Below are 13,756 nucleotides of genomic sequence, written 5' to 3' on the forward strand. Positions count from 1 at the left end.
CAATAGTTAGCGTGTATTCAAATTGGAAACATTCGAACTTAAGAGTTGGTGCAATTTTATAGGATTAAAAAAAGACCAATAAAACAAACATGTGAATATACGCAGAGAATATTAGTACTTAAGCAAAAAAGTGTAACATTTCAACATTGGGGAGTTTGACGTAGTGAGTTTTATCTCAATTTTAACACCTTCAGTTATTAGCTGGAGAGTTTTTGGAAAGAAAAAGACTAGAGAGATTAAAAGAGGGAGACTCTTGGTTCCTCACTTCTACATCCCCTGTTTCTCTCTGTCCAATATTAATCTGGGAAAATGGGTCATGTAACACTGGCCCCCAGATCCAGAACATTTCACCAAAGCGCCTAAATAGATCCCCCCTCCGGTGGTGAATTCATTCCTACACTTTATATAGAGTTTGGTAGTTGTAGGTTATCGTGGGACGGCACGGTGGCACACTGGTTAGCACCGCTGCCTCACAGTGCCAGAGGCCCGGGTTCAATTCCGGCCTCGGGTCTGTGTGGAGTTTGTACCTTTCCCCCGTGTCTGCGTGGGTTCCCTCCGGGTATTCCGGTTCCTCCCACAGTCCAAAGACGTCCAGGTTAGGTTGATTGGCCGTGCTAAATTGCCCCTAGTGTCAAGGGGATTAGCAGGGTAAATATGTGGGGTTACGGTGATAGGGTCTGAGTGGGATTGTGATCGGTGCAGACTCGATGGGCTGAATGGCCTTCTCCTGCACCGTGGGGATTCTGTGATAAGCTTGTTGAGGTTGCTGTTCTCCGAATGGCTTTTCTGCTGAAATGCTGATACTTGAACTGATGAAAGGAAGCTGCCAGTTTATTTTCTGAGTCACTATTGGAAGGTTGTTGAGGTGCCACAGGAAGGAGTGTTCAGTAATGCCAAGCCGGAGAGCTGTTGGGGTGAAAGAAGGAGTGTGTATTTATATAGCGTCCTTCAAATCTTCAGGTCTCTCCAGGATCCTTTCATAACAAAGTAGTTTGGAAGTGCAGCTAATGCTGTTCTTTGGCGCAGTGGTGAACACTGCTGCCTCACAGCTCCAGGGACCTGGGTTTGATTCCCGGTTTGGGTCTATGTGGAGTTTGCACGTTCTCCCCATGTCTGCGTGGGATTCCTCCGGGTGCTCCGGTTTCCTCCCACAGTCTGAAAGACCTGCCGGTTAGATGCATTGACCATGCTAAAAAGGGGGAGATTATGGCCTAATGGTGATATTGCTAGACTATTAATCCAGAAATGCAGTTAATGTTCTGGGGACCTGGGTTCGAATCCCATCCCAGCGGACAGTGGAATTTGAGTTCAATTAAAAAAAAGTCTGGAATTAAGAATCTACTGATGACCATGAGACATTGTCAATTGTTGGAAAAGCCTATTTGGTTCACTAATGTCCTTTAGGGAAGGAAATCTACTGCCCTTGTCTGATCTGCCCTACGTGTGGTTGACTCTTAACTACCCCTCGAAGGGCAATTAAAGATGGGCAATAAATGCTGGCCAGCCAGCAACGTCCGTGACTCACAGATGAATAAAAAATATTCGCCCTTAGTGTACCCGAACAGGCGTTGGTGTGTGGCGACAAGGGGATTTTCACAGTAACTTCATTGCAGTGTTAATGTCAGCCTATTTGTGACACTAATAAAATAAAAATAAACTAATGGGAGGTCTGGGAAAGATTATTATTTCGACAGTTCTATACTCTGGGGAAAGAAGTGAGCTTTTTGCAGGAGGCAAGACAAATGAGCCTGAATAGTGAGGAAGCAGAGAATGGTGTTTGATGATGCTACCCAACTTTGTCATCACTGAATCCCTACAGTGCACAAGGAGGCCATTCGGCCCATCAAGTCTGCACCGACTCTCCTAGGGTGCAACTAACCCAAGCCCTTTCCCCTGTCCCATTCCATTAACCCCACAAATTTACTCCGCTAATTCCTCTAACCTACACACCTTGGAACACAAAGGGGCAACGTAGTGTGTCAAGACCACTAATTTTTTTAGCCTGTGATTTGCCCCTCTGAATTTATCTCCACCTCGGAAAGCCCTAACTTGTGCCACCTGAGGCAAGTCTATATGAAGGAGCTCTCTAAAAACTTCACCAAAGGGGCCTATTCATCATGTGTGACATTGAAACCTCCACACTGAGAATTAGATGAGAAAACAGCTTGTATTGTGGCAAACATCTGCAAAGGAACAGTAGCTCTTCAATTCTTAAATGGCCCAATGCTGTGCTAACTGCCCATGGTGAGGATGTATCTAACATCCATCACCACAGTTCAAAGGTCACAGGGAAACATAGGCGTCACTGGCTCGCCAGTATTTATTGCCCATCCCTAGTTGCCTTTGAGAAGGTGGTGGTGAGCTGCCTTCCTGAATCACTGCAGTCCACGTGGTTCAAGAGGGCAGCTCCATTAGGGAGGGAATTCCAGGATTTTGACCCAGCATCTGTGAAGGAACGGCGATATATTTCCAAGTCAGGATGGTGAACGGTTTGGAGGGGAATTTGCAGGTGGTAGTGTTCCCATTTATCTGCTGCCCTTGTCTTTCTGGATGGAAGTGGACAGGTTCTGGAGAGTCAGGAGGTGAGTTACTCGCTGCAGTATTCCCAGCCTCTGACCTGCTCTTGTAGCCACTGTGTTTGTGTGGTGAATCCAGTTGAGTTTCTGGTCAATGGTAACCCCAAGGATGTTGACAGTGGGGGATTTAAGTGATGGTAACATCACTAAATGTCAAGAGGCAGTGGTTAGAGTGTCACTTTTGGTGATGGTCATTGCCTGGCATTTGTGTGGAGTGAATGTTACTTGCCACTTGCCAGCCTGAGAACATGGACTGCCTCAGTATCTAAGGAGTCATGAATGGTGCTGAACATTGTGCAATCGTCGGCAAACATCCCCACTCCTGTAGCACAGTAGCACAGGCATAGCAGCACAGTGGTTAGCACTGTTGCTTCACAGCTCCAGGGACCTGGGTTCGATTCCTGGCTTAGGTCACTGTCTGTGTGGAGTTTGCACATTCTCCCCATGTCTGCGTGGGTTTCCTCAGGGAGCTCCAGTTTCCTCCCACAGTCCAAAGATATGCGGGTGAGGTTGATTGGCCATTGACCGTAGATGCATAGGTTAGAGACGATTAGTGGGTAAAATATGTATGGATTGGCAGTAGGGCCTGGGTGGGATTGTGGTCGGTGCAGACTCGATGGGCCAAAGGGCCTCATTCTGCACTGTAGGATTTCTATGATTCTTATGACGGAGGGAAGATCATTGATGGAGCAGCTGGAGATTGTTGGGCCTAGGAAATTAGCCTGAGGGACTCCGGCAGAGATGTCCTGGGACTGAGATGACTGACCCTCCACAATCATCTTTCTATGTACCAGGTATGACTCCAACCAGTGGAGAGCTTGCCCCCCGATACCCATTGATTCCAGTTTTGCTAAGGCTCCTTGATTCCACACTCGGTCGAATGCGGCCTTGATGTCACTCTCGCCTCACCTCTGGAATTCAGCTCTTTTGTCCATGTTTGAACCAAGGCTGTAATGAGGTCAGGAGCTGAGTGACCCTGGCAAAACCCAAACTGTGCGTCACTGAGCATGTGCTGCTTGATAGCGCTGTCGATGACCCCTTCCATCAGTTCGCTGATGATCGAGAGCAGACTGATAGGGCGGTAATTGGCCGGGTTGGATTTGTCCTGTTTTATTTTGTGTACAGGATATACCTGGGTGATTTTCCACAATATTGGGTAGATGGTGGTCTTGTAACCGTACTGGAAGAAGCAAATTTTTTTTTAATTTCAAAAATATACTTTATTCATAAAAAAAACTCTGAAGCCATTGCAAAATGACATGTCCGATACTTACAAATAGTGCAAAAAAAACCCACTCATTTTTACAGTACTCTACAATGCTTAGTTACAAGACATTACGTTCATTACATTTCAATCTTTGAACTATATATATTCATTGGATTTCCCTCTGTGCTGTTGTTTTTCAGTTTCACACACAGTTACGCAGACCGAGGGTATTCTGCAGTTCCCGGGCCCTCGGTCTGCTTCCGTTGAAAGGCTTCACACTGTGGCCTTTCCCCACTGTGCCTTTGCGGCGGCTGCCCCAAGCTTGAGTGCGTCCCTCAGCACGTAGTCCTGGACCTTGGAATGTGCCAGTCTGCAACACTCGGTCGAGGACAAGTCTTCCAATTGGAAGATCAGCAAGTTTCGGGCGGACCAAAGTGCGCTGTTCACCGAGTTGATGACCCTCCGGTTGAATTTGTCTCGGTGTGCATCCCTGGCAGCAGTCCATAGAGCACAGAGTCCTGCGTCACTGAACTGCTCAAGACGAACCTCAACAAATTTCACTGCATCTCACTCCAGACCTTCTTTGCAAAGGCACATTCCACGAGGAGGTGTGCGACCGTCTCAACAGCCCCGCAGCTGCTTCAAGGGCGGCGTGCGGTGATGTTGAGACCTCGAGTGTGCATAAAGGACCTGACGGGGAGTGTCCTTCTCACCACCAGCCAAGCCAGGTCTTGGTGCTTGTTTGTGAGTTCTGGTGATGAGGCGTTCTGCCAGATGACACTGACAGTCTGCTCAGGGAACCATCCGACAGGATTCGCCATCTCCTTTTCTCTCAGGGTCTCGAGGACGTTACGCTCTGACCACTGTTTAATCGCCATGTGGTCAAAGGTGTATTTCTGGAAAAATTTCTCCACGAAGGACAGGTACTGCAGTATGATCCAACTACTTGGAGCGTTCTGCGGCTGTGTGGCCAGACCCATCCTTCACAACACTTGGGACAGGTAGAACCTCAAAAGGAAAAAGCAAATTACTGCAGATGCTGGAATCTGAAACCAAAAGAGAAAATGCTGGAAAATCTCAACAGGTCTGGCAATATCTGGGGAGAGAATAGAGCTGACGTTTCAAGTCCAGATGACACTTTGTCAAAGCTAAAAGGCATAGAAAGTGGGAGATATTTATTCAGAAAGAAGTCTTGCAACACCAGGTTAAAGTCCAACAGGTTTATTTGGTAGCACAAGCCACAAGCTTTCGGAGCGCTCACTGCTTCTTTGTCAGGTAAGTGGGAGTTCTGCTCACAAACAGGGCATATATAAAGACACAAACTCAATTTACAGAATAATGGTTGGAATGCAAATCTTTATAGGTAATCAAGTCTTAAAGGTACAGACAATGTGGGTGAAGAGTTTCACTGCTGGAAAGCATAGAAGGTGTAAAGGGGCAGGTGTTACACCTTCTGCTTTTGCATGGGAAGGTGCCATGAGTGAGCGGGAGAGATATTGGGTATAATGGAGGAGTGGATTAGGTTATCCCGGAGATACAGCTTCCAATGTGGTCTCCTCTATATCGGACAGACCAAGTGTAGACTCTCCACTCACATTGTCTGTACCTTTAAGACCTGATTACCTATAAAGATTCACATTCCAACCATTATTTTGTGAATTGAGTTTGTGTCTTTCTATGCCCTGTTTTTGAACTGAAATCCCACTCATCTGACGAAAGAGCAGCGCTCTGAAAGCTAGTGGCTTTTGCTACCAAATAAACCTGTTGGACTTTAACCTGGTGTTGTGAGACTTCTTACTGTGTTTACCCCAGTCCAATGCCGGCATCTCCAGATCAGATATTTATACTGCAGGGTACGGGAATGAAAGATGAGTCATAACCAGTTACTAGCTGTCCACAGAGAGAATAAAGGGTGTGAATGGCCAAACAGCAGAGAAGCTAAAATGAAGATGTTGGGGAGGGAGAAGAGGAAAATGGATGGGACAGAGGTAAGATTTAGAAAAGGAGAAGCAAAGAGGGAGAAAAGGGAAGGGAAGGGGGCATAAAGTAGGGGAAAATAGTGGGGAAAAAATGAAGAAAGACAATAAAGAAAAGGTAGAAAACAGTAAAAAATTAAATAAAATAGAATAAAAATAGAAGGGTCGAGATGGGGTAGAGCAAATCATCGGAAGTTGTTGAATTCGAAGTTGAGACGGGAAGGCTGTAACGTGCCGAGCCGGAAGATGTGATGCTGTTCCTCCAGTTTGTGTTGAGCTTCACTGGAATATTGCAGCAGGCCAAGGACAGATGTGTGGGCACGGGAACAGGATTGGGTGTTAAAATAGCCAACTATTACTTACGGGGCGAAAAACTGCAGCAGGCGACGGTGCAGAGGGACCTCGGGGTCCTTGTGCATGAGTCGCAAAAACCCAGCTTGCAGGTGCAGCAGGTGGTCAGGAAGGCGAATGGGATGCTGGCCTTCATAGCGAGGGGGATTGAATATAAAAGTAGGGAGGTCTTGCTGCAGCTGTATAGGGCATTGGTGAGGCCGCAACTGGAGTACTGTGTGCAGTTTTGGGCGCCGCACCTGTGCAAAGATATTTTGGCCTTGGAGGGAGTGCAGAGGAGGTTTACTAGGCTGATACCGGAGTTGAGGGGGTTGAGCTATGAGGAGAGGCTGAATAAACTAGGCTTGTACTCGTTAGAGTTTAGAAGAATGAGGGGAGATCTCATTGAGACGTATAAGATGATGATGAGAGGGGATTAAGGGTTATGGGGAGAGGGCGGGAATGTGGAGCTGAGCCACAACAGATCAGCCATGATCTTATTGAATGGCGGGGCAGGCTCGAGGGGCCAGATGGCCTACTCCTGCTCCTATTTCTTATGTTCTTATGTTCTTATGACTCTTCCCGCTCAGAAAGGACAGTAGGACTAGGGGGCACAGCCTCAAGATAAAGGGGGGGGGCGGTTTAGAATGGAGTTGAGGAGGAACTTCTTCACTCAAAGGGTGGTGAATCTCTGGAATTCTCTGCCTGTTGAGGTGGTGGAGGCTACCTTGCTAAGTATTTTTAAGACGCGGGTTGATAGGTTTTTGATAAGCAAGGGGATTAAGGGTTATGGGGAGAGGGCGGGAAAGTGGAACTGAGCCACGACAGATCAGCCATGATCTTATTGAATGGCGGGGCAGGCTCGAAGGGCTGGATGGCCTACTCCTGCTCCTATTTCTTATGAAACGTCAGCTCTTTTCTCTTCTAACAGACGCTGCCAGACCTGCTGAGATTTTCCAGCATTCTCTCTTTTGGTTACTGTACTGGAAGAGCTTGGCTCAGGGAGGGCCAAGTTCTGGAGCACAAGTCTTCAGTACCATTACCGGAATGTTATTAGGGCCCATTGCCTTTGCAGTCTACAGTGTCTCCAACCGTTTCTTGATAGCATGGGGAATGAATTGACTGGCATCTGAGGTGCTGGGGACCACTGGAGGTGGCTGAGAAAGATCATTCTCCTGGCACTTCTGGCTGAAGATTGCTGCGAATGCTTCAGCCTTATCTTTGCACTGATGTACTGGGCTCCTCCATCACTGGGGATGGGGATATTTGTGGAGCCGCCTCCTCCAGTGAGTTAATTGTCCACCACCATTCACGATTGGATGTGGAAGGACTTCAGAGCTTAGATCTGATCTGTTGGTTGTGGGATCACTTAGCTCTGTCACTTGCTGTTTGGCATGCAAGCAGTCCTGTTTAGTAGCTTCACCAGGCTGACACCTCATTGTTAGGTGTACCCTCCTGCACTCTCCATTGAACCAGCGTTGAGTCCCTGGCTTGATGGTAATGGTTGAGGGGGGGGATATGCCAGGCCACGAGGTTGCAAATTATGCTGGCGTACAATTCTACTGCTGTTGATGGCCCACACACCTCACGGATGTCCAGTCTTGTGCTGCTAGATCTGTTTGAAGTCTATTCCATTGAGCATGGTGATAGTGCCACACAACACGATGGAGGTTTATTCTCAATGCGAAGGCTGGACTTTGTCTCCACAAGGACTGTGGAGATTGGTAAGAATGAGGTCAAGTATATTTCTAACCACTTGTTGGTTCCTTCACCACCTGCTGCAGACCCAGTCTAGCTGTTATATCCTTTAGGACCCAATCAGCTCGATCGGTAGTGCTGCTGCTGGTGGTGGACATCAAAATGCCGCACCCAGAGTACATTTTGTGCCCTTGCCACCCTCAGTGCTTCCTCCAAGTGTTGTTCAACACGGAGGAATACTGATTCATCAGCTGAAGGATGATACGTGGTAACGAGTAACCAATTTGTGAACCTCTTGTGGGAGACATGTCCACGTGCACTGATGCCCCTTAAACAGGAAAGTGAATTTGTATTGATCTTGCTATCTTAATGGAGTGGATCAAAACCCATTGGCTATGTCCAACACAGTGCGGCCTTCGCAGGGATATTCCCTATTAAATCAGCCACATACTGCTACCACAGGTCGACCGGCAGGGATCATCTTATTGAGCGCTCAGTAATCCACCATGGCTCATCTCTTCGGGCTTCCTAACTGGCCACAGGAGAGTTTACACGGGTCACTATCGTTCCCCCCTCCTCCCCTTCCATCATGGAGTTTAAGCTATTTCCATGTCCCTCCCTGCTTCCCTGGAGAAACTGTGCTGCTCCTGAAATCACAATGTCACATTTTCCTCTACCCTCAATTTTCCGCCTGTTTCCTGCAGTTTCAGCTCTGAAGAACTCCACTCTTCTTAGCTCAGCTCCCCTCACCCTTCCCTCCCTCCTAGCTCTCCCCCCATCCCTCCTAGCTCTCCGCGCCACCCCCCCAATCCCTCATTCCATTCCCCGTCTCCAGCTGTTCAATCAGTTTGATTGGTTATTGTGAAATCTCAGCCCGCAAGACAGATTCAACATGCTGCTCTGCATGGCATCTTGCTGTGTGCAAAGTGTTTGACTGCAAATAATTACACTTGAAAAATTTTATTGGTTGTGAAACACTTTGGCATGTCCTTTCACTTTGTGAAAGATGTCAGAGTCATAGAATGTTATAGCACAGCAAGAGGCCATTCAGCCCATTGTGTATGTGCCAGACATCAATCTATCCATTCTAATTCCATTTGTTCTGTAGCCCTGCGTGCTTTGGCATTTCAAGTGCTCATCTAAATGCTTCTTACATAAACACAGTTCTTCCTTCCTTTATAAATTCTGTGCTAATATAACTTGCTCAAAGTAATCTGAGCTGGAACAAAAGTAGGCTCAGTCCAATCGGCTTGAGAGGCCCAAGTTAGGGGAAAAGCATCTTGCCTCAGTGTCCTTCCTGGGAGCGTACACATGGAAGTTAACTGAGGGCAGATCCCAGGATGCCTTCAGCTGAGAACTAAAGAAACACATACGTAATTTCAAAAAATTCAGTGTGCTCAGTGCCTTGTGTGGCTAATCACTTCCACATCACACTGAATCAGGCCTTTAGTTACTCATTTTTGTTGTAAATGCATCATTATAGGTCAGATGCATCTTATTACACAGGGCCTTCATTTCAGGTCTGCAGTGTTGATTTCCCTTCCACCTAACGGCTGAAACAAATCCAAGATCAGCAGCACCCGAGCCCGACTTCCATCCTATTCATTCTTGGTGATATTACAGTGCTGGCTTTCTTCACTCAACCACAGGCTGGTTACAGCACAGGAGGTGGCTAATTGATCCATCACAAACAAAGCTGGATCCGTCTGCCCCATTCTTTCCCTGTCAACATTATGTGTTCATGTCCTGATCCAGTTCCCCTTGGGGTGCTGTGATAGAATCTATCCCCATCACACTCTGGGCAGTGCCTTTCAGATCCTAACCACTCATTGCCGTTTTTGCCAATTACCTTAAATGGGCATCCTCTGGTTCTGGACGTTTGGCCCATGGGAAACAGGTTCTTTCTATTTACTGTCTTGACGCTTTGAGATTTTGAACAGCTTTATTGAACTTCTCCAACAAGAACAAACCCAGCTTCTCCAATCTACCTATCGAACTAAAGTCCTTCAATCTCAGCGTCTTCTCATAAATCTTTTTTTAATTATTTGTTCATGGGATGTGGACAGCGCAGGCTAGGCCAGCGTTTATCCCCCATCTCTAACTGCCTTTGTGTAAAGCCTTCACATCCTGTGTCCAGAATTATGTTGCCCACAATTAGACACAATATCTAGAGCAGTGGAAACTGGGTCCATGAATATATTTATGATTGACAAGAGTCAAGGGTGATGGGGAAAGGGCAGGAAAATGGAATCGAGGTCTCATGAATTTACTGATGGCGAACTAGGCTTGAGGGGCTGAATGGCCTACAGCTGCTTCTATTTCTTATGCAGCTTTTGTGCCAGATCTCTATTATTGCCAGGACACACTATTCCCAGATGCAGCGCATCGCCCACATTTCACACCTTTTTGCACTGGAAGCTAACAGGGGACACGACAACGATGAGACTATGAGACGAAGGGTGGCATAGTGGCAAGCACTGCTGCCTCACAGCACCAGGGACCCGGGTTCAATTCCCAGCTTGGGTCACTGTCTGTGTGGAGCTTGCACATGTTCCCCATGTCTACCTGAGTTTCCTCCGGGTGCTCTGGTTTCCTCCCACAGTCTGAAAGACGTGCTGGTTAAGTGCATTGGCTATGCTAAATTCTCCCTCAGTGTACCCACACAGGCGCTGAAGTGTGGCAACTAAGGAATTTTCACAGTAACTTCATTGCAGTGTTAATGTAACTTGTGACTAATAAATAAATTTTAAAATTGGAACTGTACATTAATACACAGCAGCTCTTATAACGTGATGTTTATTGCAACCTAACTGGCCCCAAGTCTCCAATCAGAATCAATTGATTGTCAGAAGAATGCCAGGGATACAAGAAACCCAAAGAATTCCTGGGAAACAGGCCACCCTCTGGGAGTTTCACTGTTACCGTGAAGAGTACACTAACATCTCATCTTAGTAGTCTACGACATTGCAGGATAGGTGAGGAGACAGGATGAATTTACTTGACATTTCAGGAATTTATTCGACAGAGAAAGCCTGGTTGGTATAAGAACCGAAAATCACTTGAAGCCGAACAGTGTAACGGGCTTAATCATCCATTTGAATGAGTGAGTCACAGTCCCAGAGCGCTGCCATGTGGTGCAGTCTTCAAACAGCAACCCATCTGACAATTTCACATTCCTCCTCCCAGCCCTGAACTTAAAGGGGTTTAAGCTGCACAGACATTAACTAAGGGGCTGACACGGAGACCCTCCGAACTGGGAGGGGCTGACACACAAATGTGCTAAGTGGGGTGGGGAAGAGATAAGCAAAAAAAGGGTGGTTGTGAGATGGAGAGTGTTCTTTCAGATCTCTTCCAATGACTCAAAGGATTAAACATCTTATCCAATACAACACTGAAGCAGGGAGGATCCCAGACCTACTTCCATCTGTGCGAAAATAGCCAATTTCAGCTAGGACAGGGTAAGAGATCGACATTTGCAACAATGGCTTAACCCATGGAGACAGGGATGGAGGCAGAGGGAAGGGAGCAGTGTGGAAAAGAGGACCGTGTGGAGTCCTGCTCCTGACTGCTGACCAGTGAGCAGTTCTGATGCCTGTAAGGACGCAATGAGGACAAAGCTCTCTGCCTGGAATGCAGAGAAGGGAGCACAAATCAAGAGGCAGCATTTGAATAAATACAGGATCAGGCTTTCTGGTAGCCGTGGGGTTGGGTAGGTGCCGACAGACTATCACAACAGCAATTGAGACTCAGACATAAAAAGAGTGGCCCCTCGGTACTAGTGGGATAGTGATTGGTGGGGAGAAAGGACTAAAGATTCACTTTCATAACTTAGTTTAGACTTGATGTGGCTGAAGAAACTTGATTGCGACATGAGCGTTGCTGAAAAAGGACAGAAAGAACATGTACACACATTGCACCTGTTTCAACTACAGAAAATAGGTAAGAGCCAGGCTCAGGTTTATTCCTCAGGGCAGGACTTGACCAATCGGAATCAGCCTGCCTGGTATGAATTTAACAAAATTTGGTAATTAAACTGTCAGCCATCAGTTAACTGGTGCATTCTCCATGGTAACACGTCTACCAGAATCCTCTTGCCAATTAATCAGCAATTTATACTTCATGAGTGTTGTTCCCATTACATTTGGTATCCTTGAGAATAGTCCTGATGAGTGCATGGCAAAAGGTTTCTACAATGTGTCTTTTCTCTGCAATACTCATGGGGAATTAGTACCATACGGCTATTTCTACTGCATCTTTGTGACTGGGAGTTACAGAGTGTTAATAAATGCAATTGCATGATTAAAGAGTGCCAAATTGAAACTGTTGAAATACATCATGGTACTATACCAAGGACAATATCCAGAGTACCAAATCCTCCCAAATCCCCAACCATCAGCCAAGTCCTCACAATGTCAGGGACAGAATGGAGATGTATAACCCTGATAAGGAAATCTGACTGTTGCCGCATACACCATGTGTGCACATTGAGCACTGTTTAGTGCAGCAGTCATTACAATTCTAGTGGAGCCACAGACATAAAGAAACAAGAGATTTCAGTCAGTTCCTATTATGTTACAATTTACACACTTTTGTTTTTGTTCCCTTAATAATCATGAATGTTCCACCTGGAGCTGATTAGCAGGGTCCCCATGATATAGCTTTAACATGCTGAAAATGTCATCATGCAGTCTGCAAGGGTGGGGGTGGAATGTGGGGAGAGTTTGGGTGATTCTGGTTGGAGGGGGGGTGGAATGTGGGGAGAGTTTGGGTGATTCTGGTTGGAGGGGGGGTGGGGTGGGGAGAGTTTGGGTGATTCTGGTTGGAGGGGGGGTGGGGTGGGGAGAGTTTGGGTGATTCTGGTTGGAGGGGGGGTGGGGTGGGGAGAGTTTGGGTGATTCTGGTTGGAGGGGGGGTGGGGTGGGGAGAGTTTGGGTGATTCTGGTTGGAGGGGGGGTGGAATGTGGGGAGAGTTTGGGTGATTCTGGTGGGGGGGGTGGGGTGGGGAGAGTTTGGGTGATTCTGGTTGGAGGGGGGGGTGGGGTGGGGAGAGTTTGGGTGATTCTGGTTGGAGGGGGGGTGGGGTGGGGAGAGTTTGGGTGATTCTGGTTGGAGGGGGGGTGGGGTGGGGTGGGGAGAGTTTGGGTGATTCTGGTTGGAGGGGGGGTGGAATGTGGGGAGAGTTTGGGTGATTCTGGTGGGGGGGGGTGGGGTGGGGAGAGTTTGGGTGATTCTGGTGGGGGGGGGTGGGGTGGGGAGAGTTTGGGTGATTCTGGTGGGGGGTTGGGGTGGGGTGGGGAGAGTTTGGGTGATTCTGGTTGGAGGGGGGGTGGGGTGGGGAGAGTTTGGGTGATTCTGGTTGGAGGGGGGGTGGGGTGGGGAGAGTTTGGGTGATTCTGGTTGGAGGGGGGTGGGGAGAGTTTGGGTGATTCTGGTTGGAGGGGGGGTGGGGTGGGGAGAGTTTGGGTGATTCTGGTTGGAGGGGGGGTGGGGTGGGGAGAGTTTGGGTGATTCTGGTTGGAGGGGGGGTGGGGTGGGGAGAGTTTGGGTGATTCTGGTTGGAGGGGGGGGTGGGGAGAGTTTGGGTGATTCTGGTTGGAGGGGGGGGGTGGGGAGAGTTTGGGTGATTCTGGTTGGAGGGGGGGTGGGGAGAGTTTGGGTGATTCTGGTGGGGGGTTGGGGTGGGGTGGGGAGAGTTTGGGTGATTCTGGTTGGAGGGGGGGTGGGGTGGGGAGAGTTTGGGTGATTCTGGTTGGAGGGGGGGTGGGGTGGGGAGAGTTTGGGTGATTCTGGTTGGAGGGGGGGTGGGGAGAGTTTGGGTGATTCTGGTTGGAGGGGGGGTGGGGTGGGGAGAGTTTGGGTGATTCTGGTTGGAGGGGGGGTGGGGTGGGGAGAGTTTGGGTGATTCTGGTTGGAGGGGAGGGGGGGTGGGGAGGGGAGAGTTTGGGTGATTCTGGTTGGAGGGGGGGGTG

Source organism: Carcharhinus amblyrhynchos, chromosome 20 (genome assembly GCF_965287045.1).
Source record: "Carcharhinus amblyrhynchos chromosome 20, sCarAmb.v2.hapA, whole genome shotgun sequence".
In the NCBI taxonomy this organism is placed as follows: domain Eukaryota; kingdom Metazoa; phylum Chordata; class Chondrichthyes; order Carcharhiniformes; family Carcharhinidae; genus Carcharhinus; species Carcharhinus amblyrhynchos.